The sequence below is a fragment of the Crocuta crocuta genome, unplaced genomic scaffold (genome assembly GCF_008692635.1).
Source record: "Crocuta crocuta isolate KB4526 unplaced genomic scaffold, BGI_CrCroc_1.0 scaffold323, whole genome shotgun sequence".
Lineage (NCBI taxonomy): Eukaryota > Metazoa > Chordata > Mammalia > Carnivora > Hyaenidae > Crocuta > Crocuta crocuta.
In genome coordinates, this window is record NW_027536465.1 from 571,258 (window position 1) to 596,594 (window position 25,337).

Below are 25,337 nucleotides of genomic sequence, written 5' to 3' on the forward strand. Positions count from 1 at the left end.
CAGACTGAAACAGGCTCCAGGCTCTGAGCTGGCAGTCAGCACAGAGCCCGACGCGGGGCTCGAACCCACGAACCGCAAGATCATGACCTAAGCGAAAGTCGGACGCTTAACCGACTAAGCCACCCAGGCGCCCCGTGATAGCAGAATTTCTAAAGGGAATGTTAAATGGCCATCCTACCCAGGGCTTCAAAAATGACAAACTTTTGATGGTAATATGTAGCCACCAGAGGGTAGAGAGGAGTAAAAATATTTTGTCTTCTTTTGTAGGGACATCCAGTGGCGTGGTTTTTTTTTTTTTCCGGTTTCTTCTCCTTGGCATTTATAGTTTTAGTATATTTTAGAAGTAGAGTCAGCACAGCGCAGCACTCAGCCCTTAAGTTAATATTTCTACTTTATGTGTTTTTAATATTTCTTTTCTAAACATGATGTTATTTCCTAGCTCTTCCCTAATCTTTCAGCATTTTATGGTATCTTGTTTTTCTTTGTGTGTAAGTACTGATGGCTGTGGGCAGTGGGGAGTTAAACTTTGAGAGCTGTGAAACTGAGCCCTGAGTGTAATATTCCATGCATTAGAAACCAAGCAAACGAAAGAAAGAAAAGAAAGAAAAACCTCTGAAATAAAAAACAACCATGTATCTCTGAACATACCCTCAATCCATTGACTTCTCTCCATTTTCACTGTTACTACTGTGGTCAGCTTTCTATTACTGCAACTTGAGCTTCAAACTAATTTCCTTGCTTTCACCCTTGCCCCCTCTTTAATCCATTGGACACATCAACTCTTCAAAACCTGAGTTAGATCATGTCATTCTGCTGTTGAAAGCCCTCAGAGGCTTTCCTCTTCCTAGGAATAAAATCAAGGGGCACCTGGGTGGCTCAGTCAGTTAAGCATCCAAATCTTGATTTCGGCTCAGGTCCTGATCTCATGGTTTGTGAGATGGAGCCCCATGTTGGGCTCTGCAATGGCAGTGTGGGATTCTCACCCTCCTTTCTGCCCCTCCCCCACTCATGTGCGGGAGCACTTTCTCTTTCTAAATAAATAAACAAACATTTTAAACAAAGAATGAAATCAAAGCTCCTTTCTCTAAATAACCTGTAGAATCTTCCATATTCCTATCATTCCCTCCTCATTCTGACACTCTGCTGGATTCAGTGTGTTTCAGCCTCACACTTGAGAGGTTTGGCATTAGTCTTACCAGTGCTCATATGTTTTCATGGTTGGCTGCTTCTTCCCATTCAGATTTCAACTTAAAAGATTTTAACTGAAATGTCAAACTCTCCAAAGAGTTTGTCCCTGACATTCAGTGTAGAATAAGCCACAAGTCATTATTATTATTATCCGTCTGGTTTTTAAAAATAATTTTTTAACATTCATTTTTGAGAAACAGAGACAGAGCATGAGTGGGGGAGGAGCAGAGAGAGAGGGAGACAGAATCTGAAGCAGGCTCCAGGCTCTGAGCTGTCAGCCCAGAGTCGGTCACAGGGCCTGAATTCATGGACTGCAAGATCATGACCTTAGCTGAAGTCGGACACTTAACCGACTGAGCCACCCAGGTGCCCCTATCAGTTTGTTTTAAATCTCTGTGTAGTATTCCATCTGACATTTACTAATCTCTCTCTCTCCGTTAGAATGTAAGCTTTCTGATAGCAAGGAACTGGTCTACTCATTATCTTTGACATCTAGAAGAGTACCTGGCTCACAGTAGGTACTCAGAATAACCCAAGTGGAACTCATCTTTTTTTTGGTCGCCTGGGTGTAAAGAGTTTATCCCTCAGTGAGTATTAATCCTTGTGATGCTTTATTTGGAGACAGCTATTTCAGATAAATTTAAATTTTAACTTTTTCATCACTGAATTATCTTTTTTTTTTTTTTTTTTAAGTAATCTTTCTGCCGAACATGGGCTTGAACTCATGATCCTGAGATCAAGAGTCTCATGCTTTACTGACTGAGCCACTCAGGCATCCTGGGTTATCTTTTTTGGTTTGTATATAACTTTATTTTTAATGTTATCTACAAATTCATTAATATAAAAATGACTTGCCCAGGATTGCATAACTAGTAAGCCAAGAGACTCCATTCACTCACTTACCTGTTGCTAAATATGAGACATTAGGCTGAGCTCTGGGGATACATCATGAACTAGAAAGATACCATTCATGTCTTCATGGAGCTCATCTTGTGGTGAGGGAGACAGGAAAACACACCCACTAAAGGAAGGCAAAATACTTGCAAATTTTTAGTGATGAATTGAAGGAAACAAGACCAACCCATCTCTAGAAAATCATAGAATATTCTAGAATATAGCTCTGATCTAGGAATCAATGAATCAACGAACATTTCTTGTGCTGGTTGTTTTCCGTTGGCAGTTGTCTTTGGCTTTTGAACTTGCTGTGGAGGACCAGGAATACTAGATGGAAAGTAGAGGTAGAAGATGTGATAAGATAATAAGAGAAGGTTCCTAGATAATGAGGGTTAAAGTTTGTGCCTGTCTCTGTTTAATGTATTAATTTCCCAATCTAGTTTAGTTTGTTTAAAGCCCATCAAACAAGCGCTGTGATGCCTGTTTGGTCTTCCAGCCCTTCTGAGAGAAGTCCTTTTTTGGTCATTTTAGACCAGATATGAGGGTCTGTGAGACTGTAGACTGAATATGCGGGGGGTGGGGATGGTGGATAATGACTAGATCAGCCTGATTAGAAGGGCATGTTCATGCTGAGGAGGAGTGGAATTCCAGTTTAGATAGATAAGGAAAGGTCAGATTGTGGTTAGTAAGGGTGACTTTAATGTACTGAGTGAGTTAATGTGGTACCTTGAAAGCAGATGAGGACTTGGCTTTTTTCCTGACCATAAGGTGATGGAAAGAGCATGGGCTTTGGAGTTGGATCAATGAGGGAATCACTTCTTAGCCAGACCAACTCAGGCAAGTTTCTTCACCTTGCTGAACCTTGATTTCCTCATTTGTGAAATGGTGGTAATACTATCTCCATGGTGGTGTTTTAGAAGTTAGAGATAATGAGCACAAAGTGCCTTTCACATGATAGATGCTCTGTCGTTGTTTGCTATTATCAGGCGATGGTAAGCCACTGAAGGTTTTGGAGCAGGGTAGATGCTGGTAATAACAACTCATTCTTAGTGAGTTCATATTACATGCTGTATGCTGTTCTAAGAACTTTATGTGTATTTTAATTCTCACAACAGTCCTGTGAGAGATATAGTTATGATCTTCACTTTATAGTTAAGGAAACATAGGCTCAGAGAGATTATATAATTTGTTCAAGGTCACATAGTAATACATTTACTTAAGTGTGCTTGCAGAGCAGGAAGGTTTGAAGCCAGGCAGTCTGACTACAGAACCTATGCTCTTAACCATTATTCTAGATTATGAAAACTTTATGAAGATTCATTTGGCAGCAGTCTACAGGTAGATTTTTCAGTAAGAATAAAAAAGGAAAATTTCAATTCATCGTTATCATTTTTCTTTAGTAATCACCAAATGACCATAAAGTACTAGTCTTTGTCAAGCATGTAAAAAAAAAAAAAAAGAAAGAAAGAAAAGAAAAATCCGACGTCTGTCCTTCATGGCTTACAGTGTAAGAACATATTAAGGATCACTTGTAACTCAGAAAAAGAATACCTGTATAATCCTTTATGTGGGATAAATGTACAAAGAGAATGTATGAACTAGATCATGGTAAGCTTGTAGTGCACAAAGAAATCGAATTTTCTTAAAGTGAAATTTAGTTTTTCTTACACATGCTGTTATCTCCTCTAAATATATTACTTGCTTACTGAATTCCACTTATTCTCCCCTTCAAACACACATCATTTTGATTTGGGGACAAATGGGAAGACAGTGATTTTCTTCAACAGCCCAGCGGATACAGCCTCCTTCTAGTCGAAAGCACAGACACTAAAAACTGTTAACAATTCCAGGCATTTATTTATTTATTTCTCATTAGCTATAACGCAGTTAAGCCAAAACACTGAAATGGGAAGTTTACCTCGGCTTTTCCCTCCCAGCCCAGTCAATACATAGCGGTCCTGTTACTAGGATTTTTCTTTCCTTCCCTTCCTGTCTTCTTTTGGGGGAAATGCTTGGGAGTTGAAAGCAACAAACCAAACAGCAGCAGGCAAATCAGATCAGCTCTTCTCCTACTTCCCTACCCGGGAAGGAAGGGAGAGGAAGCAAGAACCCCACCATCAGGGCGAGCGGGAGCCTAGGCGTGCCGTGCGGTCCTCGGGAGCCCGGTTCCTTCGGCCGGCCGGAGCTCTGCAGTCACTCCTCAGAGACTGGGTCGTCTCCACTTTAAATATAAATATATATATAAAACTTCCCCCTGTCTCTCTCTCCTCCTCTCTCTCGCCTTTTTTATTTTTTTAATTTCCTATAATAAAGTTTCCTATTGGATAACATCAGCTCCCTGATTTATGCCTGGCTCCTATTGGAAGTTCTCAGGGGCTGACATCACTGAGGAAAGCGAGGGGGTAGGGCTGCCAGATCAGTTTGTCACCACCCAGGCTCCCTAGCCTTTGGCTGGGTGCAACTTCCATTTTAGGTGTTGGATCTGCGAGGAAAAAAAAAAAAAGAGAGAGAGAGAGAGGGAGAGAGAGAGAAAGAAGAGCAGGAAAGATCCTGATCCTGAAAGGAGGAAGAAGTGGCGAAAAACCAACTACCCTGCTGGATCTGTCTTTCTCAGCACATTGACGAAGCCTTGGGTTTCTTTCTTAAAGGACTGGGTTTTAGAAGTCCACCTCTGAGGTGTGTGCCTTTTTAAAAACCGTGTGTACAGCCGGGTGAAGGAGGATAAGCCAAGTGGAATGATTGTCTTTCGGTAACCAGAGCGAAGTTAAAAACGGGAGACTCTGCGGTGCTGACGGGTGACTTTTAAGCAATTGTTATTTTTTCTTCCTACTTTGGGGGGATTTTGGTATTTTATTATATTTAAAATATTCAAGACCCAGAAACAAACTTCCAGCTCAGTCTAATATAGGGAGACGAGTAGATCCAGAGGGGTGAGAGCAAATTTACGTTTCCATGGAAATTTACATTTCTGGGTGTTCTTTGATTTTATGGGTTTTTTTCCCCTGGTGTTAAGCTAACAAACTTCTGTTTTCAGAGCCCAAACCCAAAGTTCGGGTTTTTGGCATGTCGCGTGTGGGTTGGGAAAGGAATTTGTCCGGGTCGGAAGCTACTTATACAGATGGTTCTGCATATATCTCAAAACTTTTTCCCCCCTTTTATCATTAGGTTTGTGGAAGTGGAAAGTTGCAGGGAGCTTTGCAGCTTACATGGTGGTGGTTTTCCCCCAGAGAGTTTGAACGGCCCAGATCAGTTTCAGCCTTGCTGTTCCTGGGTGGATCCCTCTTTTACTTTTCCAGGTGCGGTGGGTGGGAGCCTCATTCTCCAGCGAGCCATAGCCTCGCTACTTTGCTTTATAAAAGAAAACAAATGGATCCATGTTAACCAAATTGCCATTTCTTTCTCCCTACGGCTACCTTTGATGGCAAAGATTTGTACAGGGGTTACATGTTCAGCCTGCAAGTACCGTAACGTTGGGTTTCTGTGCTTAAAGGGCTAAGGAAATTCTAATCATGCTTTTTAAGTTCACGTGAATAAAGTGGCAACACACCTGGAGATATTTCCAGCTTTGTGGCCTCTGAAAGGGTCGTGGATCAGATAAGGTGAAGTTAAGAGAAAACACTGAACGCAGACGTCAGTGTTGAGAATGCATTTGAGAAAGTACAACAAGAATTCTCCCTTTTTCACCAAACTGAAAGTTGTTTTTTGGAGGTGAGTTTTTGGTTTGGTTAATTTGCCGTGAAATCACAGATCGGTAAGAGCCGAAGGCCCGTGACTGCCTTCATGTATTTAATCTTAACACTCGTTTCTTCTTTTCTGCAAATACATCCTTGCAAAAATACTGTTTCTGGATAATTATATAGCCAACTCATCAGGAGCTGGAAACTGAGTGTTCTCTCCTTTCTCTCTTTGAAAATGCGCATCGGTCTGAAAATGAGAGCTGGAATAGATACTGCCCTGATTGTAACAAGATGGGCCTTAATAGATAAGCTGGCCTTTAGCTTTAAACGGGTACGTGGCTTTAATAACCCCCTGATTTTGTGCACTCCTCCCATTCTTTTTAGACAACACTTCCTTGAATTTCTTTTCCAGAATGGGAGTATTTCTTGAAAGATGATTTCATCCTGGTGAGGTTGTGGCTTCAGAGCAAACAACTTTGTTCCTTTTTAAATCTAATCTATGCGAGGGCTACAGTCAAATTTTGATGTCTGGATCTCATAATTCTAGCAAGTGCCGTTACAAAGAAAAAAGATAATATGTACAGTCTGTTCGGCTCTAGTTCTTGTTCGAGGGAAAATTTGGAAAATATTAAACGTTTTCTCTGCCTTGACTCCAGCCTAGGGGAGGTTTCTTGGTGGATCTTTGGAGGGTTGGTCATGTTGCTGCCACAGTGTCGGTTTCGCACCCAACCTTTAGGGGGAGGGATGAGGGAATCCGAAGAAGGAGTACAAAGGCAGTTTGAAAATAGGTTCTGGATGACTGAGTGGTGGTGGTTTGGGTCCAGCTTTAAATACTGGGCTTTGTGTAGCTGCAGTGAGCATCCTAGTAACTAGTGTCCAGGACTATTTCCACCACTGAGGCTTTGTTTTGACTGGTGTGTACTATAGAGCCTTCTGGTTGATAAGATGGAACATTTGTCTTTTTCCTCACCTCTGCTAGTTCTTTCAGGAAATACAAGGGGTGCAAACTAGTAAATCTCTGATTTTTTTTGTCTTGCTCCTCGTTTTGGTTTTGGGATAAAAAAAGACGAGTAAGTATGAGTTGTGCAGATTTTTCTTTTTGTGTTTGACTCCTATATACTGTTGGTTTCTTTGTTATACGAGTAAGGTACGGTCTGTGTGTTCCAGGTGGGTGTCTCTTTTGGGTGGTTAGAGTTCTGCTGCCTTTCTTAGGGCTCCAAATTACAGGGAGTCACGGGGCTAGGATATGTTCTCTCAGTATAAAAATTGGGACTATTGTAGATTTTTTCCTAAAGAAACCTCAGATTAATTGCAATTCAGCCTTAGGTTTATGAGGTAGTTGCTCTCCCGGGATGGGTGAGACAGGACGGATGCAAATAAATTAAGCACAGGTCACTATTCAATTGGAATAACAAAATGATTAGCTCTGTATAATTTATTGCTTTCTATTTTAGTACCTCATGGTCCACTTCCAGCCCTCTCTCCCCACCCTCTTGTTGTTTTATACTGCATGCTGAGCATTTTGCATAAACCATTTACTTAATTTTCCACAACTGTTTTTGTTGTTGTTGTTGTTTAAGGACTATGAGCCTCAGAGAAGCTGAGGTTTGCTGAAAATCTCACTGCCCGTAAGTGGCCAAGGCCAGAATTAAACTCTCCTCTGACTAACTACAAAGTCCATGGACCTAGCCACTAATATACTACCATTCTCCAGAGAGAATGGAAACAAGAGCCAGAACTAAAATGAGCCCTTGCTAGAGGCAGGAGTGTTTAATTTTGCAGAGTGCCAGCCCCCCCCCCTTAGAATCCCAACCCCCTGCATGTTGGGTTAATATATGTAAAAAATCCATTTTCCGTAAATCCCACAGAGACCTGAGTATACTAGAATGGATAGCCTCTCAGTCTTTAAGACTGGGATCGTCCCACATGCTTACCCTCGCTATCCTGATTTCTTAAACTGACCGGAAATGCCTCCAACTTTGATTATCAGTGAAATTTCTTCTTCTAGAGAATTTGCAGGCGTGTGGTTTGAAATGACATTGGCAACTTGCAGGGAGAGGCTTGTAACAGTAGCTCAAATAACGTTTATCACATTGTGTTAAAGTTGTCTACTTCTTTTTGCCTTTCCTTCTAGACCGTGAGGCTGTCTTCTATGTCCTCTTAGCTGCTGTCTTAGTGTCAGGTATATACCAAGGTGTCAATAAGTCTTGGTTAAATAAGGCATTTGATGGGAATCCCCGAGGGACTTTGTGGGGAAGAGTGAAAGGAAGTCGAGGTGGGAAGCAGTACAACCTGGATTAACAAAATCAGTGTAATTTAGAAACTTCTGCTGTAGTCTGTAGTTTCAACCTTTTACACATTTCCTACCTCTCATTTTTAAGTGAGGTTTCTGGAAATCATCGAAGATTTAACATTTTGATTTAAAAAAAACACCCTCTTTTCTGGGCGAGTTGTCAAAAGGGTAGTATAAAAAGTAAGGGTCATCATATTTCATAATCTAGGCGGCTATTAACTTCAACCACTGAAACCTTAAATATAGCCACTGTCTAGGGGAGAGGAGCTGCTCACCTGGAAATGACTAGGGCAGCAGCAGGGAAGTATTACTTTCCAACATGTTAGAAGTGAGTGGTTTTTATACTAGTTAATGAAAACTCGAGAAGCTTGGGACAATAGTTTTGAACATCAGTGTTCTAAAGAAAGTACATTTGGATATCATTAATTTTTTTTGTCAGTGCTTCTGCTACGAAACTTCAGATTTCGTTCACCAAGTGTATTGGGAAGTATGAATTTAAGAACCTAAATTCATTTTCATGGGTAATGTAGAACAATAGTAACAGGAAACTGCCTAAAGGAATGATTCCTAGGTTATCAGTATGTGATTTCATGTTCTCTCCCATTGCACAAGGATTAAAATGCCATGAAAGGCTAAAATAGGGGTTGCTCTGCCTAAAATGCAGTTGCCTGCAAGGTTTCCAGTAGAGAGCATCGATACAGCCTGGATACAGTAAGGAGGGAAGAACTGATATTCTGGTTAGAACTAACGAGGGGTTAAATAAGGGTCTGGATTGATTTGTATTTGGTTGTATTATATAGTGCAGTTTTGGGAGTAAATGTCCGCACTCCCATTCTATTTGGAATTGAATGTCCTTGGTTATTAAATATTAGGCATTGAGAATGGAACCCACAGTTACTGTTGTGGTTCAGCAACGGTGTTCCCCATTTTTAGGCCACTTCCTCTCCAGTGAGTCCTTCAGTCTGACTGGAGTGGTGTGGGCAATTTAGATCAGGCATTTAGTGGGGACAATATAAAGATCCAGAGCTTTCTTAAAGCATTCTTTGCTAGCCGTTGGGTTAATTTGGTCATCACTTTTGCAAACTATGTTCCATTATATGATGAGGAAAGCAACTTTGAACTTTTAATTTTTTTAAAATTTTAAGTTTACTTAAAAAAATTGTTTTTAAATGTTATTTATTTTTGAGACAGGAGAGACAGAGCATGAGCAGGGGAGGGGGCAGAGAGAGAGAGAGGGAGACACAGAATCCGAAGCAGGTTCCAGGCTCTGAGCTGTTAGTACAGAGCCTGACGTGGGGCTCGAACTCACAAGCTGTGAGGTCATGACCGTAGCTGAAGTCGGACGCTTAACCAACTGAGCCACCCAAGTGCCCCTAAGTTTATTTATTTTTGAGAGAGAGACAGAGAGAACAAGCGGGAGAGGGGCAGAGAGAGGAAGAGAGAGAATCCCAAGCAGGTTCTGCACTGTCAGCACGGAACCTGATGTGGGGCTCGAACTCACGAAACGTGAGATCATGACCTGAGCTGAAACCAAGAGCTGGATGCTTAACTGACTGAGATACCCAGGTGTCCCTCAACTTTTAATTTTGAAAAAATTTCAAACTTAGGAAAGTTGCAAGAATAGCACAATAACTCCTGCATACCCTTAGTCACCTAGACACCCATAGTTAACCTTTTGCCACAAATGTTTCCTTTTTCTGTGTTTTTTGATTGAAATATGGACTGAACAGGAAATTTCCAGTCTGAGAGTTCCACAGATATGGAGAGACAAGGCAGCGTAGCATAGTGGCTCAGAGCATGGATCCCTGGGCTGGACTACCCAAGTTCACTCTTGCTCTGCCGCTGATCGTGGGTAGATTGTTTGATCGCTCTATGCCTTCGGCTCCATCGGTAAAATGAGAACAATAACATAATCTGTCTCAAAGGATTGTTGTGATGCTTACGTGATTTAATATATGTAAAATTCATAGAATGGTGCTCAGCTCATGGTAATGCCTTGTAAGTTTTTCCTATTAGAATGGATGCTTTAGATGAATTCAAACATCATTTGTCTTTTGGACTAAATACCCTTTAAGGTCTCTTAAAACCTGGCACTCTATATGGTATGGACGTTTCTCTAACGGAATAAATGGGCTTCCTGGATGAGTAAACTAACTTTTTGTTTTAAAGATCTTATTTTTAAGTAATCTCTACACTCTGGTATCTCGCATGCTCTACTGACTGAGCCAGCCAGGCACCCCAAGCTAACTTTTTTAATGGGAAAAAAAAGTGTCTAATAGACAACTTTGGAGAGTTATATGGGCAGGGTTGTCCAAAATGTAGGGATGGATAACTTAAAAAAATTTTTTTTAAATGTTTTTTATTTATTTCTGTGAGAGAGAGACAGCATGAGCAGAGAGAGGGAGACACAGAATCTGAAACAGGCTCCAGGCTCTGAGCTGTCAGCCTAGAGCCCGATGCGGAGCTCGAACCCACAAACTGTGAGATCATGACCTGAGCCGAAGTCAGACACTTAACCAACTGAGCCACCCAAGCACCCCAGGGATGGATAACTTTTAATAAAGTAAAGCGAGGCATTAGTGGGAGAAGAGAAACATGTGGCAAAGCTTGACTATCTTATGATAATTTTTTCAGAGACTTGGAAACATTAGGGGAAAAGAAGACATAAAGTTTCTCCTGTCTTTTCTACCTATAAGAGGTAGAATTCTAGCATCCAAGGTTAAACTGTCTTTAATTTTGCAGAGAATGGACTGGAAGAGCTTTGTCGGGTTTATTATTTTTGACTTTGGACCAGATTCTTTACCTTGAAGTCTTGTCCAACCAGGATTTTGTAGGATAATACTCAGCTATGAATGGTTGTATAGGAAACTACATAGAAATGAGGGCAGGCTTTTACTATCTCTTTTCTTGATATAAATTCCCCTCTTTTTATGTTCAGGAAACATCATGCTCTATTTTCAACCCCTGTTTATGGACATTGGTAAAACTGGGGTGTGTAGAAATTTTGAGTTCATTAATGCATCCTGTGCATCCTGTGAGAAGTATGCTTCTAAGAAAGAGATCCGCTCTTGTATGCGGAAAAGCCAAACTGTGGGCCTGTCAGAAATGTGTATGTGTCAGATGCAGGCTTGCCTGGAAACTTCTAGGTTTCTTCTGGCTGAAGGTTTTCCTTCCCTTCATACTAACTAACCCATGAAACTAATGTTCTGAATAGTACTTTAACTAATTTCTGTTGGCACTCCATAGTTCCCGTCATAGCTCCCCACCCATCTCTTTGCATTTTTTTTAAACCCACATTTCCCTCTACTGATTCTTCTACATGTTCTCCTCTTTGTTTGCTTTCCTGTTCTCTGGTGTTCCCTATCTTTTCTCCTGAGGTTGCCAATCTTTTTGGCTGTTGCTTTGCCTCACTAACACTTAATATGGAAGAAGTTTCTGATTCTCATCCTAGAATAAATTATACTCATGTGCTAAAGGTATAAGTATTAGGATTCTGCTTCTGGTTTCTTTCAGTTAGCTCTTGATTAGGGTAAAATGTGGTTCAAGAAGATCTCTTCTAGTAACTCAGATTAGTTTTTATCTTTGATTTTCAGATCCTATCCACATTTACTAATTAGTTACCCATGTTCGTTCAATTGACAGTAGAACGAAAAAAAAAAGTACTTTTCTAAGCGTAAATTAAGTTTTGTGTGTGCTTCCCATGTTGTTCTGTATTGGAATGCAGTAGCACATTGAGAGATTGCTTTGTGGCATGAAAAGATTTTTGTTTTAGGGAGCTTGTATTTTAAGAAAACAGAATATATTCTGATGGTTGAGGACATAAGACCTCGTTATAGAAACTAGGTCAACTTTTCAATACTTTTATCAAAGCACCTACAGTTTTCATTTCTTTGCAAGTGAATTGAATCTCATTGAAACAAAGTAGCTGGTGTATATTCAGCACACTTTTAAAATAGAGTAGTCTGTTTTAAAGGAAAAATTGGTGCCAATCTGATTTGCTTCCACAGTTTCTTTGTTGGGAGTGGGGGGAGGTTCTGTAACCTCTCCGCTGTTCTGCTCTCCATTGACTGTTGTAAACCAGGGCAGAGCTGGCCATTTGAATGTCTGTCCCGCGGAAGGTCAGCCAGATCTGCAGGTTAGGCTACAGGAGGCCCTGAACTGATGGGCCTAAGATCACAATTAGGACAAAAGTATAGAAAGTTACATTAAGTGGAAATCAAAGATGTCATTAAGTGTGTTTCCTGACTTAAGTGTCATCACAGGTCTTTCAAAAAGAGAGCTCCCAACAGTAAGCAAGAATCTTTTTACCCTTTCCTATTTTTCTTTTTAAAAATTGGCTTCTTAGGTTATTTTAAGAAAACATGACAGCATTCTTTCTTTGTCCCCTCCTGCTGTCTTACTACCTTACATGACCTCTTACATACATGTAAAAATATCTATTTTGCCCCTGCTCATAAGACTCAGAAGACAATAGACGGCCCAACATATTAACTGAAAGAATGAAATGTTGGGGTGCCTGGCTGGCTCAGTAGGTGGACCGTACAACTCTTGATCTCAGGGTTGTAGGTTTGAGCCTCATATTGGGTGTGAAGATTACTTAAAAATAGAAAAATCTTAAAAAGAAAGTGAATTGTTCTGCATATATGTATATGTCACTCTCTTGGTATAGAACTGTATTGCTATGAACTTTTTTTTGGCAGGGGAGGGGCAGGATTTCTTTATTCCAGATGTTTAGTTGTAACAATACAAGAGTATCTTTTAAATCTCCTAACAAGATGTGAATAAACCTCTGTGTGCCTGTATGCTCTTGAAAAATACATAGAAAGAAAAATGAACAAAGTTAATTTCTCTAAAATTTAACTTTTTGTTTTCATTGGAAAAGTGAAACGTCTTCATTCATTTAAAAGAAATTTGAAGGGAGCCTGAATGGCTCAGTCAGTTAAGTGTCCGACTTCAACTCAGGTCATGATATTACAGTTTGCGAGTTCAACCCCCACGTTAGGCTCTCTGCTGTCAGCATGGAGCCCACTTCAGATCCTCTGTCTCCCTCTCTCTGTGTGTCCCTCCCCTGCTCATGTGCTCTCAAAAACAAACAGTAAATTTTTTTTTTAAATTAAAAGAAATTTGAGAGCCTGCTGTATGCCATGCGCTGGAATATAGCAGTACATCAGATAGACCTGACAGAGTTTACTTTCTAGTTGGAAGAGATAGATAATAAATAAGCAAGTAGATGTTTGGTATGCTAGAATGTGGTGATACTATTGCGGAAAAGATAAAGCAGAATACAGAGTGGTGAATAAGAAGTGCAGGGGTAGAGTGAGACTTTTAAATATAAGAGAGAGTGGTCAGGGAAGTCCTCACTTAATCAGGTATGTTTGAGAGAGACCTAAAAGGTAATTAGGGTGAGGTCATGTAGATATGAATAGAATGTTCAAGGGTCCTGAGGCCGGCTGTTTCCAGTGAGCAAGAGAGATGAGGGGAGAAGTAGATTTGTTCAGAGAGGCTCAATGGGCATGTGTTGTGGGGAAGAGGGAATAATTTACTTTAGACCTCGTCATACACTGTACAATACAAAAAAAAAAAGGTCTTCTCCTCACTTCAGGCTCCAGAGACAACAGCTGGTAACAACTTTTTGTGTATTCTGTGTAAAGAGTTGAGGCAATACCTGACCCAACTTCTATCTTTGTCCCATTGCAGAAGTTCCATGTGAATATAGTCAGCATGTAATTTGCAGAGTAGCAGATTTTGCACAGGTTGATGACCCTTGTCTTGGAAAATATAATAGTAGGGCAGCTACTTAGAATAAGCTTGTATGCATTTGGGAAGTGAGATAAAAATTTCCTCTCTAGAGAAATGTATTTCTCCACCTCCTTATCTACATAGTCCATTTTCTATGAACAGGAGAAGTGACAGCCTGCATCTGGTACAGTTTCTTTTTGAGTATATTTGTGCTTTGGTTTATGACCAAATATGCCTGCCCCACTTATCTGTTGCTTTTCTGTTTGTTCATTTGATCAGAAAGCTCCTGCTTCCCCGAAGCCCTAATCATTGGGATTTCATGGCTTCAGGGACCACATTCTAGGTCACCGTATTCATATTTCTGTTTTGCACATGGGAGGCGATGTTCATCCCCGATAACTGTCTTCCCTTTCCGTATGTGTGTTGAAGCATTAAGGGTTATTAAAGCATGTACCAAGCCAGTTGGCCTGGTTGACTTTGGTGGGATTGAGGAATAAGCACCAGCTATTTAGTGATTGATGTTCTAGGCAACCACATATCGGAAAGGAAAAGGATATTTGATTCCCAAGAGCACTTGGTGTCTTGAATCACGTTCTTACTTTTGCTCTCAAGATAATCTGGTTTAGCTAGTCTGACCTTCAGTGAAAGAATCTCTCTGTCTCCCTCTCTCTCAGTTTGGAGTTTAGCCCTGCAACTTGACCTGGTTACCCTCTGTCCTTGTCTTTAATTATACCTTTCTAGTTGTCATCCTGTTACTTAATATCATCCTTGGGAGATGACCTCAATCAGGAAACATTTATTTCCCTTCCATCCCCTTCTCCTCTGGTCAAGTAACTGTATTCTCTTGCATAGTAAATACTCTAGGCAATCACAGATTCCCCAAAATTTGAAGTTGCTTTAAATAACTGCTTGATATGTATAACTTCAGCATTCATAGATGTTTGTAGTTGTTTTGAAACTAGGTTTTTCAATGGCATCCTTCTTTCCTAAATCTTTAGTGACACATGCTTCCTGTGGAAATATTTCTCTTTATGGTTCTTTTTAAAAACATTTTGCTACTCACTTATGCGTACTCAAACCAGAAGTTAAAGTCACTTGCTTGAATAAGTGTCAAAGATAACATTTGAATCCAGAGTTACTGATAATTTCTGTTATATTGTCAACTGGGTTAGAATTATCTGGGGTCATGAATGCTAGATTTGGGACTTTAGGCTTCTTTTGGGATGGATATGGAACCGTTTTTGAAGATGTTGGCACAGCCCTTTGTTTCTTGGAGGAAAATTAAACTAAATCATTTTTTAAAAGTTCATTTATTTATTTTGAGTGAGAGAGAAGGATGCGGGGAGAGCATCCCAAACAGGTTCCACGCTGTCAGTGCTGAGCCCAGTGTGTACTTGATCTCACTAACAGCGATCCAGACCTGAGCTGAAGTCAAGAGTCGGAAGCTCAACTGGCTGAGCCACCCAGGCGCCTCTTAACTAAGTTGTTTTAAAAATAATCAGTGTTGTCCAGTCTGCAATGTAAATAGGGATATCCTGTAGTGTAGGAGCCCAGGATTCTAAAGTATGAGATAATTTTTTATAGGTTCTGAGTCTAGAATATAGGATTTAGGACTGTGTCATTCTAGCCATTCTTATATTTAAACCCAGGCTTTCAAAGAGCCTCTATGGAGGCTTGGGATAATGATCTGAGCTGTCTGGTGAATAATAGAGCAGATCCAAATCCTGTATTTAATAACCAGTGCCCTTTCTGCTGGAGGAGTGAGGTGTCCTGGGGGGTTGTCAGTGGTAGGCTAGTGCAGTGGTCTCAACAGCTGTCAATCACTTTGAGACCTTTTTAAAAGCATAAATTCCCACGCATTCCCTTTAGAAATTTTAAAAGCATACATTCCAGGCATAAGGGATGAGAAAGTAAATTTGGGTGACTGTGGGGTTTTTTTGTATTTTTAATTAATTTTTTTTTTTAATTTTAAAAAATGTTTGTTATTTATTTTAGAGAGAGAGACCGAGCACAAGCAAGGGAGGGGCAGAGAGAGGGAGACACAGAATCTGAAGCACCTTCAGGCTCCAAGCGGTCAGCACAGAGCCCGGTGCATCGAAGTCAGACACTTAACTGACTGAGCCACCCAGGCACTCCAAACAATTTTTTATTTAAAAAAATTTTTTTTTATGTTTGTTTATTTTTTGAGAGACAAAGAGTGAGCAGGGGAGGGGCAGAGAGAGGGGAAGTCACAGAATCTGAAGCGGGCTTCAGGCTCTGAGCTGTCAGCACAGAGCCTGATGCAGGGCTCCAACCCATGGATGTGAGATGTGAGATCATGACCTGAGCCGAAGTCGGACGCTTAATCAACTGAGACACCCAGGTACCCTTCCAAACAATTTTTTTAAAGTTTATTTAAGTAATCTGTACACCTAACATGGGGCTCGAACTCCCACTCCTAAGATCCCAGTCGTATGCTCTGCTGACTGAGCCAGCTAGGTGCCCCAGAGATTGTATTTAAAAAAGATTTTTTTTAATATTTCTTTCTTTTTGGGAGAGATAGCATGAGCGGGGGAGGAGCAGAGAGAGGGAACCAGAGGATCCCAAGTGGGCTTCATGCTGACAGCAAGGAGCCCAATGTGGGGCTCGAACTTATGAACTGTGAGATCATGCCCTGAGCTGAAGTCCAACACTTAACTGACTGAACCACACAGGTGCCCCCGATCCAGAGATTGTATTAAAAAAGAAAAAACAAACTTCCCAGGTGATTCTGATCACTCAGGTTTGAGGACTATAAAACCTGAACATTTTGAGTTAAGCTCCATATCTATGTAATTTCTCAAATGGTTGGCTATTTAATTAGCATGAGAAATTGAGAAGAATAGTTCATGGAAGTGGCCTTGGTGAGAAGGTGGCTGATTTGAGGTTTTCTACCTCTGTATCTGTCCTGTATTATTTTGTAATGACATATGTCACCGCCTGAATTTAGGGGTTATGCCAGCACTTAGCATGGTATGGAGGACTTGCCTGTTGTGAGGGAGGGAAACTTTCAGACCATTTCTCCATTTTCCCCCTCCATTTTGAAATTGTGGAACAAATTCAGAAGAGGATGTTCTCGTTGAAACTCAGCTGGACAGTTTGTTTAAAACTGCTCAGGAAGGGCCATTGTTACTTCCTGTCTGAAAAGGAAGTGCTGGCTTCCTTCCCTTCCTCCTTGGCTAGCTCTGGCCAACTTCAAATATGGGAGGGGGAGGGGCTGATCACGTTAATACTCTTGTCTGGCTACCCGTGCCTTGGGAAATCAAGTTACCATCACTGTTAAGCCGAGGAAACATAATGTTCGTTCCCTTCTTTCCTCATTTGAAGTGTGGGGACGGGTGCAGTGTAGACTCCTGTCTTCTTCCCCTTGTGTGAGAGCCCTGCACTGGGTTTGGCTGTCGCAGTCCAGGAAACCTCCCAATCTCCCAGGCATTACTTTATGTTCAACCTTCTGCCTCCCCTGTATTCCCTGACATTTGAAAATAGATCAAGGAGTTGTAGGGAAGAAACTGAAATCCGTTTCACACTGAGGAGTAGGTTGCAGAAAGGAGAACATAATTGGGCAGAAGGGAGTGGGTGACAAAGGTTTCTTATTTTTAAATTGAGCCAAGAAAACATTCCTTCTAAGTGGGGCCAGTTGGCACTCTTCCTGCTATTTTAGTCCAGGCTTCTCCTTCCTACTGGCTAGTCAATTGTATTAAGTGTTTGATGTGAGTTTGAACTGTGGTCTCTGGGGTTGGGGGGAGGGAGAGTGGTGGAAACAGCTGGTGCCTTCATCAAGCTATCTCAATTACGCGGCTTTTCAGAGTGTTTGGGGGTGGGAAGAGTGGAGGAATTGGATGTATGTTAGCAGAGCCCCAGCAACTCCCCTGTAGTGGGATTGGATTGTCAGGCCCTCTTAATACCATGTGGGATGTTGGCTAGTTGGAATGTAGCTAAACCTTTCTCGGTCACATTCTTTCCTCTGCCTCCCCTCCCTCTAATTCTTTCAGTTTTGGGCCCGATTTGGAAAGGGATATGTGGGAAGTCAGCAAAACAGATTCATGCGCCTCCAGCCATTGAGTATTCAGCTAAGTCTTGGGCTCCTCCATTGACTTTCTCTTTACCTGTTCATTATTCCTTTGGTGGGGTTTTCGAAATATGTCTGCAAACAGCCAGAGATACAATTAGAACCAGGACCTTTGGTGAAGTCATGATGAATTGCAATCAGTTGCCTATATTGGTCTCCTTCCCTCCCTCACACCCTGGGGTGACTGTATTTCTGAGTCAGCACTGCTTTTCTGTCTCACCTGCTCAATTTGAGGCAGACAGCCTGCCAAGCATCCTTCTGGAGCATTAGCAATAGTACGGATGATGGGTGTGTCCAGTTCTCTGTCTGGGGTGAGTCTTTTACAACTAACTTACTTTCTTTCTCTCTTTCTTTCTCTCTCTCTCTCTCTCTTTCTTTCTTTCTTTCTTTCTTTCTTTCTTAAGTATCCCAGAAAACTCTCCCACTAGATTATTTTTATTTTTTATTTTTATAACTACCTCACACAATACTACTTTGACCGATATGTTTGGCTTGGGCTATGATGAGGGAGAATGGGTCAAGAATACACTAACAGTTGTTACTATATTTTCAGTTATTTATTTATTTTTTAATATTTTATTTACTTCTGAGAGAGAGAGAGACAGCATGAGCAGGGGAGGGTCAGAGAGAGAGGGATACACAGAATCTGAAGCAGGTTCCAGGCTATGAGCTAGCTGTCAGCACAGAGCCCGATGTCGGGCTCAAACCCACGAACCGTGAGATGATGACCTGAGCTGAAGTCGGACGCTTAACCGACTGAGCCACCCAGGTGCCCCTATATTTTCAGTTATTCTTGAGGGAAAAAGGGAGTTAGTCTGATTCAGTGTTAGGTGAGAGATCTTAAACTTTTTTGTTTGTGTTTCAGTGATAGTTTGCAATGGCTAGGCTCTGTTGTTGAAGTTCTGTTTTTTTTTTTAATTTTTAATGTTTGTTTATTTTTGAGAGAGAGAGAGAGACAGAGTGTGAGACAGGGAGGGTCAGAGAGAGAAGGGGAGACGCAGAATCTGAAGCTGGCTCTAGGCTCTGAGCTGTCAGCATAGAGCCTGACGTGGGGCTCGAACCCACAGACTGTGAGATCATGACCTGAGCCGAAGTCAGACGCCCAACTGACTGAGCTGCCCAGGCGCCAAGTTATAAAACAACAGTGTTCTTAAGTATGTGCTTTGCTACCCAGCCCTAGAATGGCTGGCTCTTGTGTATATTCCTCCCTGCCTGGTTATGTCAGATTCAGATGTGGGCTAATTCTTTCTAAGTTGTGCTGTTTCAGACTTAGGCTTCTTTTGCATCATATACTAATCGAAATCAGGGTGCAGCCCAGAGTACTTCTAGCAGATCCAAGGAGAAAGGATTTTTTAGGAGAAAGGAAAGGAGGAGAAAAGATGAGGAATGATAACATGTTACTCGTTCAGTTCATTTTCATTGACTGGAATGTCCGCTGGTTGGAGGACTTGGTGCTGAGCCTGTGCTTTGCTTTATGGAAAAGGGAATTGAGCCCTGTGGGCAAAGGGTGTTCCTTCTCTGGGTTTCAAGAATCTGTGGCTAATGGGTTCTATCTGCATCTTTGCTTCTGGGGTTTAAGGCTAACATCCAAGGGGCTTGTACAAGATAATAGAAGAATGCATCATTTGTCCCGTTCTTGGAATTAGCTGAGGACCCTTATTAGAAAGGGAGACTTCCCCCCCCACCTCCCTCCTGAAGAGGTTCCAAATCTACAGCCCCTGGCCCACTCTGGGGGAGCAGTGAACAGGAAAAGGTTGTGGTCTCGACCTCTTTGCCACCAGGACTATTGTGCAATACTCGGGCTACGGGCTGGGCTACGTCTTGTTCCCTGAGGAAGTGGAGAACTTTGCTCCCAGCACCTGCTGGTACTTATCCTGCCTCTTTGTAGGGTGGAGGCTGCTGCCTTTGTTTGTTCTCTGTGGGGCCTCTAGGAATCAACTTTATGTTTGTGGGGAAAAGGGCTTGAAAGACTTTGAAAACTGGAAATGGATGATAGAGAAGGTGACAGAGATGTGTATTAAAGTAGTTCTCCAGGTGGGAATGTCCTATTGACAGAATCCAGAGCGACAATCCAATCCGATTGCCACAGTGAAGTTCTCTTTGGGATGTATCACATGTGGCTGAACTGAGTATAACAGCAGCAGTAGCTCTGACGTTCCCAGTGCAGTGCCTCCAAAGTGAAGAAGCTTGCCAAGTAGGAATCTTAAAAATCCCCTCACCCCTTTCAAACCCTTAGATCCACACACAATATCTTTCTGCGGATTCTCAAAGGCCTGAGCTTTGTCCTATGTAGTGTTGGCTTGGGGCAGGGAGGAGGGTTGTTTTCCCGAACATGATAAGGAACTGAGCAGGGCAAAGTGGGAGCTCTGACTGGTGATTGGTAGACAGGATGCCCTGGAATGCGGTTGGCCTGCAGCCCAGAATCCAGCACTTTGTATTTGTTTGTTTCTGGGAGACTGTGGTCTGGTGCTACTGTGACAGGAAGTGAGAAAGCTGGGAGTGGGGAGCGGAGAGGGGCGATGCCTTTGTGGTTCTCCTGTGAAATCTCTTTGTCCCTGGAGAGCAGCTCTGCTCCAGGCCTCTACTGAGAAGAGAGCAGCCTTTGTGCGTCTAATGGGTCTCAGGGCATCTAGCTACTCTGAGGGATGAGGGAGTGTGAATTCCGACCGAGGCCTTCCGAGTCTCAGCACTCAAGTTCTGTAAATGGCCTCCACCTCCTTGCGTTGGGGAATGTCACTGAGTTTTATGTGTGCTACTGTTATTTATAGATCTCTAAGATTTAATTAAGGGAATTCCAGAAAGGACTAGATGTTTGTTTGTGTGATGTTTATTCACCATGTTGCAGGTACTTTGGTCTGAAAGGGCCAGGGAGAAGTGGGTGCTGCTGGGGCCCAACATATTAGGTTTCATCCCTCCACTTGGCACCCCTGCTTCATACAGAGCCAGAGAAATGCACCCATTCTTTGATTTCACTATTGAGAGGTCTTGGCAATTCACCGTTTGCACATAATTAGGGAATGGTTGGTAGTTTCCTAGGATATGTTCCCCGCTCTGTCTAGACTGAAACCGCACCTGTAGCACTCTCCTCCCTCCTCCCCCGCCTTGTTTTGTGTTTTCCCTGCCCTTCATTCCAGCTGTGAAACAGGCATCTCTTCTTACTTTGTGGATTCGGTGGCTGAGTCCTTAACTTCTTGCCAGGCTGGCCAGTCCCTGAGCACACGCACAAATCGGCCTTTGATTGCTCAGGAGGACAGCTGCCCCAGAGGCAGATTGCTAACATACTGTTAGAACAATCCCTCCCCTCTGTTCTGATGCTGGCCAGCACAATCTTTCCTGCTTCTCATTCCTTCTGTTTCCCACCCTACTCTGATCTCTGCTTTTGGTTTAGTGAGATGCCACATTAAAAATGAGAGTAGGGGTATTTGTGATTAGGTTTTCTTTCTTGAGGTGCAGATGATTTGAGAATGTGGCATGTAGCCAGATTTCTAGAGCAGCCTCTGCAGTGGAAGGATAGGTGATTACGTAAAAAGTTGTATTACTTTTTGCCCCTAGCACCTTCCCTCCTGACTTCCTGTTCCTTTATAAAATGCGACGTAAATCTGAAGTAGATCCTAAGCTGTTCTTCCTCAGAATCAAGTAAGTCTTGCTCATTAAAGTGAAGGTAAGACCCAAAAGTCTATCTGCTTTCATGCCATCTTCCCCCCAAAAAGTTTGCTTTAGGTCAGCTTCTCTGTTGGAATCAGAACCACAAGACACAGAAAGTTCAGACTCCTTTTCCTCCGTCAGGAAGAAGGAACACGAACTTGGAGCAGAACAGATGTGTGTTTCCACCACTCACTGGCTCTATGACCTTGGGCAAGATACTGAGTTCTTCTGATGTCAAGTTTACTCATTTATAAAAAGGGGCCAGTGTCACCCCAGTGGTCATTGAGAAGATTCTCTGTGATAAGGTATAGGGGGACATCGGTAATTAATAATTCACAACTTTTCTTCCCCTGTGTGGTCAGATCTTCTTCTTTTAGATAGGGAAAAACCTTTCCTTCAGCTGTCTGTCCTGTAGATGAAACAGGACCTTCACACTTTCATTTCCTCATCGGCTCTGTTGCTTGTCTCAAAAGGGAGATGACAAACCTGGTGGAAGGGGTGTCTTATTGCTCTTTTGAGTGCTTTGAGGAAACAGGACTGCAGACGTGACTCAGTTGCATGCTTTCAGCTTGTCCAAGTCCCCATCAGAGGACGGGCAAAGAAATGGCGAGAATACCCTAGATAGAAAGTGAGGGGGCTTGGTGAGAAGGTGCCTCCTTAAAAAAGGAATGTGAGCTCAGACAGTTGGGTGACCTCTAGAAAACCCTAAGGTTAAGCTTTTTTTCCATGTTCCCCTCCGCCCAAGCCTCTGGTAGGGAAGGGTATAAGGTGTCCTAGTTAATTTTAGGATTTGTCTTCTATGATACAGAAGTTAAACAATACCTTTCCATTTTTATTAGACTTTTTCTCCTTTCCCATTTTGTACTTGACCTCCCTCTTTTTCTCCCTTCTGTGGGAAGGAGAAAGGCATTTGGCCTCTCCCCTTCCTCCAGTCTGACACCTCCTTCTGGTTTTTTTGCCCCTCCCTCTTATCTTTGTTTCCTTATCGGCCTCTCCCTAAAGCTCTGCTTTCTCCTTATAAGGCCAGGTGAGGCTCCTTTGCCAGGGTTGCATCAGGGATCCAGGTAAGTCAGTCCTGTGTCTCAGACTTTCAGGATTGAGAGAAAATTCAGTAGAGGGCCTTTGAGAGGCACGTGGGTGATGGGGGAGGAGAAGGAGGCGGCCTGGCCTGAGAGATCAGAAGGACTTGTTAGACCAGTCCTGTGTGTGTGTGTGTCATACGTGCCCCAGAGAGAAGCAGGTTTTGTCTCTTTCGTACCCTTTCAGTCCTGGGCCCCTCAGGAGCTGAGAGCCACACCCTTCCTTTTTTTCAAAGCCAGTCCAGCATTCAGCCATTTATTATGTTATGGTTTGGGGGCTTCCCAGAATACTTGGTAGAAGAAAAGAACAAGGAGAGTGTTCCCTCTGGTCTCCAAATTTAGGGTCAAGATGATGGAGGCAATTTTTTTTCTTTTACAGTAAAAACTATAGATAAGTAACTTTGGGTCAGGATTATAAGACTGAAGGGTGTTTAAGGTGTCCTGTTGACCTGTAGAGATTGCCAGCTCAACCTCCTTTTAACAAGGAGTATTTTTTTTTTTTAAATGTTTTTTATTTATTTCTAGGAGAGAGAGAGAGAGAGAGCGAGAGCGTGAGCGTGAGCAGGGGAGGATCAGAGAGAGAGGGAGTCACAGACTCTGAAACAGGCTCCAGGCTCTGAGCTGGCAGCCAGCACAGAGCCCGACACGGGGCTCGAACCCACGAACCGCGAGATCATGACCTGAGCGAAAGTCGGACGCTTAACCGACTAAGCCACCCGGGCGCCCCAGTATTTTAAAAAAAACAAACAAACTTAAAAACAAAATCAAACTTCTTATATTTATTTTCCTTCTTTTCTCTGAAACTCCAATGAGAAGTATCACCTGTTTCTAAGAGAACAGTGATTTGTCAGAGACTCCCTTATTTCCTCAGAGAGATTCACCTTATTTCCTCAGAGAGATTCATGGTGGACACAGTGAGACCCACGCTTTCCCTGGGAAAGTGAAAGTCCCCGTCTGCCTTTTGGGTGCTCTTAGTGGAGAAGCTGGGCCCCACATCCAGCAGGCCCACGGGAAAGCTCAGAAACTGCTAACACCCAAGACAAGGCCATTTGCAGAATATCCGTTCTGTAAGTCTGAGAAGTAGTCAGTTGAGATGGTGAAGTGAGGAGAGTCTCCTTTAGGTCTTAATGCAAATCATGTCCAGGGACTTGGCTCAGTGTGGGAGTGAGCCTTCCCAACAAAGTGAGGAATACTGGAATTGTTCTCACTGAGTTTGGGATGGTGGAACATCAGGTGGTGGGTGGGGTGCTTAGATCTTGGACTCTGGTACAAGCACTCTTTGTGAGAAGAAGCCAGAGAGAAACTGTTGACAAAATATATTCCTTTAATTTAAAAATAAAACGGCAGTCTTCTGTTTGTATGGCTGAACAGGAATAATTGCTCTGAATTTTGGAGCAAGTGCCATTGAAGGCAAACAAATGCCTTGTAGGGGTCTAGAAGACCTACCTTTGTTGGCTTGGTATGTAGTACAGCTTGTGGTGTGACAGGTGGTGTATTTTATTGATTGGTGTTCTTCAGTACGAGGCTCCGTGTGCTGCTTAGAACCGCCATTAGAACCACCATTAGAAAGGCATACTTTTGTGACACTGGTTTTGATTTCATGATGAATAAAAAGGAAGGAAAGAGGAGAACTGGCTTTGGCATTGGCTATGGAAGATACAGTTTCTTTCCTAAGAACCCCAAAGACTATTTTGTGGGGTTTAGGGTTCTCCATCTCAGGACAAATACTTTTTCCGCTTTTCTGTAAGGGCTAGCTTGCCTAATTCTGGTCATGTCTTCATTGGATATATTTATCAGAATAGCATGGATGTAGGAGTCACCCAGCCTGTAGTTTTACATATATGAACCCATTAAAGCTAAATCCTGACAAGTAATAAAAGTGAAGATGACCTGGGTTATCACTTCCCGTGCAAGCTCATTCTCACAGCTAGTTTTTGGCAGAAACAGGACTTGAACCCCAGGTCTTTTGGCCCTAATCTGGAGTTTTATTTTGTTTTTCCCTTTGAGAGTGTGAAGAGTTCCTGTAGTTTACTGGTCTGCTGTAAAGCAGAGAGGGGAGCATGTGGAAACATGTGGTGTATCCAAAAACTGTCAATACCACCAAACTCTAGTCCTTTGTGTTAGCTATTTGTAGTAGTGTTTGTATTAGTAACCATATTAATAGCTTTCTGTGTGTCAAGTCCTTTTTCCAAGAATCTTATGTTTATTGTCTCATGTACTTCTCACAACTACCCTTACATGTATTTTGTTTCCCTCATTTTACAGAAAAGGAACCTGAGGTTTAGAGGTTAAGTGGTACTTTGCCCAAAGCACTATAGCTAAGAAACAGTGAAGCTGGGATTTGAACCTAGTCTGATTCTAAATCCTGTATTTTTAGAAATCATAATTCCAAATTACATTTCTATGGGACAGTAGAATAGACCATTCCAGGGACTGTGCTAGTGCCAATTTTTTTGTGTGTGTGTGTGTCCAGCTACCTGGTTGGCATGGTCTGTTTGGTCCTGCTGGGTATTTGATCCACTTTAACTTCTGGTTTGGGATTCTTATGGAAGAGACTGAATTTGTACCATTGTCAAGGCCTTGCTGTAGACTCACAAGTCTGGCTTGTTAGAAGTAAAACCAATTGTAGTCTTAAGGGAAAGTCCAGTCTTAAGGGAATAGCAGGGCTTACTTTATGTGTGGCCTTCCCCTGTTCCTTCCCACTTTGAGAATTCCTTGATGGTCTTTTTATAGTG

General features: G+C 42.2%; 1 protein-coding gene across 8 annotated transcripts in view; it reads left to right on the forward strand.

The window, feature by feature from the left end:
- The first annotated feature begins 4,532 nt into the window (after positions 1-4,532).
- CTNND1 (catenin delta 1) overlaps positions 4,533-25,337 on the forward strand; it is a 45,822-nt gene continuing 25,017 nt past the window's right edge. For 2 of the 8 annotated variants that reach the window (XM_077748896.1, XM_077748899.1), the window contains exon 1: positions 4,534-4,758. The gene's annotated coding sequence lies outside the window, so the exon portion shown is untranslated. Of the gene's footprint in view, positions 4,759-4,858; positions 4,878-5,728; positions 5,791-25,337 lie in introns of those variants that run through there. The other 6 variants (XM_077748898.1, XM_077748895.1, XM_077748897.1 and 3 more) reach the window with 6 other exon arrangements.